The sequence below is a fragment of the Tenebrio molitor genome, unplaced genomic scaffold (genome assembly GCF_963966145.1).
Source record: "Tenebrio molitor unplaced genomic scaffold, icTenMoli1.1 SCAFFOLD_486, whole genome shotgun sequence".
Lineage (NCBI taxonomy): Eukaryota > Metazoa > Arthropoda > Insecta > Coleoptera > Tenebrionidae > Tenebrio > Tenebrio molitor.
Window position 1 is genome coordinate 19,962 of NW_027184155.1, and position 5,764 is coordinate 25,725.

Genomic DNA, 5,764 nt, shown 5'->3' on the forward strand with positions numbered 1-5,764 from the left:
GGATGGGACGGTTTCGCCCTGGGATTTTTCGCTTTTTTCTCTTTCTTCGCGTGGGATTGAGGGGTGGCAGCGGAACCGGTGGTGACCGATGATGCTGTTTGATTTTCGACGTCGGCCATCTTTCACGTTAAAACGTTAAAAGTTAATAATAATTATTGAAAAAACACTTGCTCACACACGTACACTTCGAGCACCTCGTGAACGAGAATTGAACAAAAAAATTTTCTAAGTCTTTATAAAATAGTCGCCACTGCGGACGGAAGACTGAACGCGCACCGCGTCCGCCGTCGAAGAAATTGCAGGCCTCGGAATCGTTGCCCGCGTGATGGCATCGTCCTCTTTCCTCGATCACCATCGCCACCGTGTGATCAAGCTGGCCGAACTCGGTTTCCGAAGTTTCCCTGGAGATAGCGAAGTTCGTCTCGGAACGTCGGTGGGTTTCGAATCAGGTACACGCCCCTCCAACCACCAGCCCTAAATCCGGGTCGTCACGGTTTCGATTCGGGACCGACGGTTTACGTCGGCGGTGCGGGGTAGACGCGTCGATTCCGGGAATCCATATTTCGTTCGCCGAAATATTGGTCCATCTCTTCCCGGAATACCGCGCCACCTTCTCGATTTTACGACATCTTCGCGTCGCCAAACGCTTCCGAAACGGTCGAAGCACAGAAAGGACCTGGTGTTCGAACCGAGGCAATTCCGACAACAGGATGCCGCGAACCGCCTCCCGACGTTCAGGTCGATCGTTTTCGGCGGAAGTTGAAACGGGACGAGTCGACGACGGGTCCCGTTGCCGTCCGGACCCTTCGGGACGGCCGAAAGTCCGTCGAGAGGATCATCCGAAAGGAGACGGTCTTCATCGTCCGACCGATGCCGCACCTACGAGTTTTCCGATATTTTCTTCGACGGATCTTCAGGTTTTCTTCCTTTCTTCCGTCTTTCTCTCTTCGTAATTTCGTGTCCGACCTGCGTCGTCCGAAGTCGGGGTGAAGATCGAAGAAAAAACGCCAAAAATAACAACTCGTCAGCCACGCACACCGCGTTCGAATGTCTAACGGTCCAACTTGGATTTTCGAAGATCGCCGAATCCGAGGGACGATAAATAATAATAATAATAATAATAATGGTAATAAATAATAATGTTAATAATAATAATAATGATATGATGATTATAACGATAATTATTATAGATAGGTAAATAGAAACACAGGTCTCCTCTCGAAAATCGGAACTTCCTGATATTACTTACATATTTCGGTCGATCCAAATGTGGGAATCTCGTCGTCGTCGGAGCAAGCAGCGCGGTAGGTGGGGTGAAATTCTGGATTTTCCACCGCCGCCGGCGGTCGAAAAATGTGCGACGCGGGAGATCGCCAGTCCGTCTAGTAGTCTCTCTTGTCGTTAGAGCGTGACGTGGTGGTTGTTGTGGGATTTCCCGTTAGTTCGGTCCGACGTCGGTCGTCAGAGGGTAAGTGCATACGGAAACGAAACGCATCGCGTTTTGATGTTCATATTCGTGCATCGGAATGTTAAAAGCAATATATTTTACACCAACGATCACACCTAAACACCACGGCAACGGCCATACCACGTTGAAAAGCACCGGTTCTCGTCCGATCACCGAAGTTAAGCAACGTCGGGCGCGGTCAGTACTTGGATGGGTGACCGCTTGGGAACACCGCGTGCCGTTGCCCCCCAACACTTTTTGTTTTTTTTTGAAATCCATAGCAACCACCGAACCGATTTGTTTTTCGTGCAGGTATTCGGAAACATGCACAGACCCGTATAATGTAGATTCATAGCTTTAAGTACTAGATAATTAAGAAAACAATTTTTTTTGTCGATTAATTGTAAACAATTGCAGAATAAAAACTCGTCAAACGGTAAAGGTTGTCGTTCGATCACCGAAGGTAAGCCACGCGGGCAGCGGTCAGCACTTGGACGGGTGACCGGTTCATTATATTCCTTCCGTGAGTTTAACAAAGATAACATATGCAAATGTCGTAAGTGCGACGAGGAAGACGGCGATCTTTTAATGTAAAAAAAATATATATTAGGTTACGCGTACATGCCACTTTGACTGCTGCTTTATTTTTTTGGTTTTTAAATAATTAGAGATCTGAATTCAACATATCAGTTCTATGTTATAATGGACAGACAATGTTGTATTCTTGGCCCCTAACACGTTAAGACCAACATAAAAACTAGAATAACTTACCATTCGTTAAACGTTAAACAATTTCGAACCACGTTTTTTTGAGCTCGAACAAACTCATAACACAACACTCATTTATTAGTCACTGGACCATTGTAAAACGAGAAGAGAGAAAAACCATGCGAAACTATTTTTAAAACGAAGAGAATAAAGGTTTTAAATGGTAGGGCTGTATGACAGACTTGTCAATTATCGTGGGGGGTACGGCTGAGATTTATGACGAAATCGAGCGGCGCCGGCGGTCGGTCACTTTCACGAAAGAGGTCTAAACACGGGTCGTTTACGATACCCTCTGGTTACTAGAAAAGTTCTAGACAGATGTTTGTCGGCTTTTCGAGGTATTTATTTGTGAGTCCAAAGACTCAATGGAGTAATATCGGACTGAAATTCCAAGATTTTGCTGTGTAATCCAAAAAACTATGTTCCTCGTAACATTTAACGATGTGTTAATTCAACTATTATTTTAATTTTTCGTATACGTATTTATACTAAAAAGTACAGCGCTTCCAACAGTGAATTGTGAATTGAAAATGTTTCAAAGAAAGATCGATAGTTTTGAAAAAAATTACATATTAATAAATTTAGATAGATTTAGAAGTATACATTGCACTTACTTTTCAAAATTATTGTACTTCTGATTTGGTTGAAATAACATAATATGTAGCAGTCATAGTCTTGTGTACATTGCAGTCGCGGCTGGTGTTGGGTAAAACCTTTATTTTTTAGGGGGTCATTACCCAAATGACCTCATGGACCAGCCGTTCCTGTTAGGTTTTATATATCAAATTGATTCGTCTGTCTTTTTCATCATGCCTTCGAAAAGCGAGCTCCTGTTTCGCCAAAGTAACTGTGACGTCAATTAAATACGATAATAAAATTCGGTTTTTCCGAACTTATTGTGAGTGAGAGCAGTGAGAGCATCTTCTTTTCGTATCCCACCTCCACCCGGCGGCAGTAGTGCAGTGCTTATCAACATAATTACCGGCGTCTCGCCTCCACATTTTGACTTTTTTGTGTTTTATGTGTTCTCTAAGTCCAAAATTTTTAAATTTTTAAAAAGAGATTGCGGTACTATTCCTGTTGCTGAAATTATAATAATATATTTATTAATTTTTGTATTATATGTCTGTGTTATATTGTGTGAATTTGGAACAGCTATATCTAAAAGATATGCTTGCTTTTGTTGTTTATTTAAAATAATAATGTCTGGTCTGTTATGCTGAATGTGAATGTCAGTTAAAACTGTGCGATCAAAATATAATTTGTAATTGTCATTTTCTAAACAACTTTCTGGTTTATAAATGTAATGTGGTTGTGTATCCTTTAATAAATTGAATTTAACTGCTAAATTCATGTGTATAATTTTTGCGAATATATCATGACGTTTTTTATATTCGCTGTGAGCCAAAACGGTGCAAGATCTTGTATTGCAAATATAAAACCCTCAGCTCTTTAAAATATCTCCCATGTAAAGACTTTTGTTTTATATTTGCTATAGTGTCATATCACGAGCTCTATTGAGAAAATAATTTTTTAGTGAAGCAATTTGATTGTGTTGTAGAATTTCTAGATTTGAAAAACCCCTACCACCATTTTCGCGTGGTAAATTAAATCTTTCAACAGCAGATTTGGGGTGATGTTTACAAAATTTTGTAAAGAGAACTCTAGTTTGAATATTTATATTCTTTAAATTAGTTTGGACCATTTTATAACACCAAAAGAATAGATTTAATTTGATTTGATTGATTAATACCTAAATATTTATAAAATTCTCCTTTATTTAAATTTTTAATGATTTCTCCTTCTTTAGTTATATATTCTAAATTTTCGTAATGACCACGACATATTGATTGATTTTCAGTTATTGTTAAGTTTTATGTCATCCATATAAAGAAGGTGATTTAATTTAATATTAATTTTATAAATTTTAAGAATTTTAATTAACCATGAATGTGGTACTGAATCATAGGCTTTTTTGTAGTCTATGAATTGTTGTTGCATTATTTTCCAAACGTTTGAGACTTAAAATATTCGTCAAATGTTCTTCTTTTTTTAAATCAGAATACCCCTGACAAATCCGAACATTTTGTTTTGCGGTAGATAAAAGTAAACATGGGCCAAGACAGAATATTAATATTCGGTGTGGAATTTTCCTGCGTTCTTGTTCATTTCTATCGAAGTGCTCACGAAAAGTTGTGAATATCAACACTTTGTAATTGTCGTAGTGAAAAATAAAAAAGATAGCTATGGGGCACAACTTATTTCGCACTTCATTAGAAAAGTAACAGTATTAAAATAAAAAAAATATTTTTCTAAATTTCGAACGTTAGGTCTATCCTGACCAGCCGCCAATTAGTGGTATTATTTTATTTTTTGCTGTTTTCCACAATAGTTATTTTTATATTAAATCATTGATTCAAAAAATTGAAATTAAAAATTCAAATTTTTGAAGGAACTCTGAAGTTTCAATGCAGTGACCATGTTGCTAGGTAACTAATAAAAAACAGTGCGTGAAATGAAAAACAGAAATAGTCGTATGCGTTTTGTATGGTTTCTATGGTTTCGATCTTACTAACAATGCAATGAAAATGACCCACTTCAGGCACAGATAACTATGCGTGAATTTCAATTTTTTGAATCAATTATATAAAAACAAAATTGATTTGGCGGCCGCTACACAAAAGTGGTGGGAGGCGAGAACCTGTTTCCGCCGGTCAATTTTAAAATTAATAAATTTTCCCTGGATACGTATTCGACTTATCCGGTACGAGTTATTTTTAAATTAACTTAATGGCCCCGTTGCTCTTGTTCTTTTTACATTGAATATGCGATGTTTTGGCATCGTTAGCAATAGTACAATACTCACGCATTTTTAATCTAAAATTAACAAAACTTGAATGGATCGGGATTATCACACTTCTGAATTGAAGTTTTCATTCGTTTAAAATATAATTGATAGTAATACGTAATGCGGATTGCCTAAACGTTGCTTCCATCACGTCAACATCACACATTCACGTTCGCCCGTAGAAATGGCGTGATGCACACGAAATCGATCCAAAAAGGCTCATAATATTTGTGTCACGCGAATCTACGTCGAAAACTAGAAAAAAAAAAAATTCAATTCGAATTTCAATAATCGAAACGATGCGTCGTCGATACTAAACGTAGGTAGTAACTAAAGTGTGATCGGGTGCGATAAAAGTGTCCGTCAATAATCATCATCCGACAATCATTTAATAGACGAACGCTAATTTTTGGCACTCACTCGGACGACAGAACCAGTCCAGACGGAAACCGGGGCGCGGGGTGGGTGGGTGGTTGTATGTCCGTGAATCTGTCCGGCGCGCGTCAACATTTCAGTTATCGTCGCGAGAGTTAAAACGAAAGGTGGTTAGTGTGAAAGTGACGTTTTTTCGTGGAGACACGTTACGAAGGGTGAGTACCTAATATAATATAAAACCAACCGAAAACCCACAATAGTGCCCCGGTTTATTATCGTGAATAGGTGTTTGGTAAATATTTTCTGTATTCCAACTAGCAAGTCTT

At 38.7% G+C, this 5,764-nt stretch overlaps 1 non-coding gene across 1 annotated transcript; it reads left to right on the top strand.

The window, feature by feature from the left end:
- The first annotated feature begins 1,574 nt into the window (after positions 1–1,574).
- LOC138140870 (5S ribosomal RNA) lies at positions 1,575–1,694 on the top strand. The gene has a single exon (XR_011162782.1). It is a non-coding gene; the product is annotated as a 5S ribosomal RNA (ribosomal RNA).
- Positions 1,695–5,764: the final 4,070 nt, after the last annotated feature.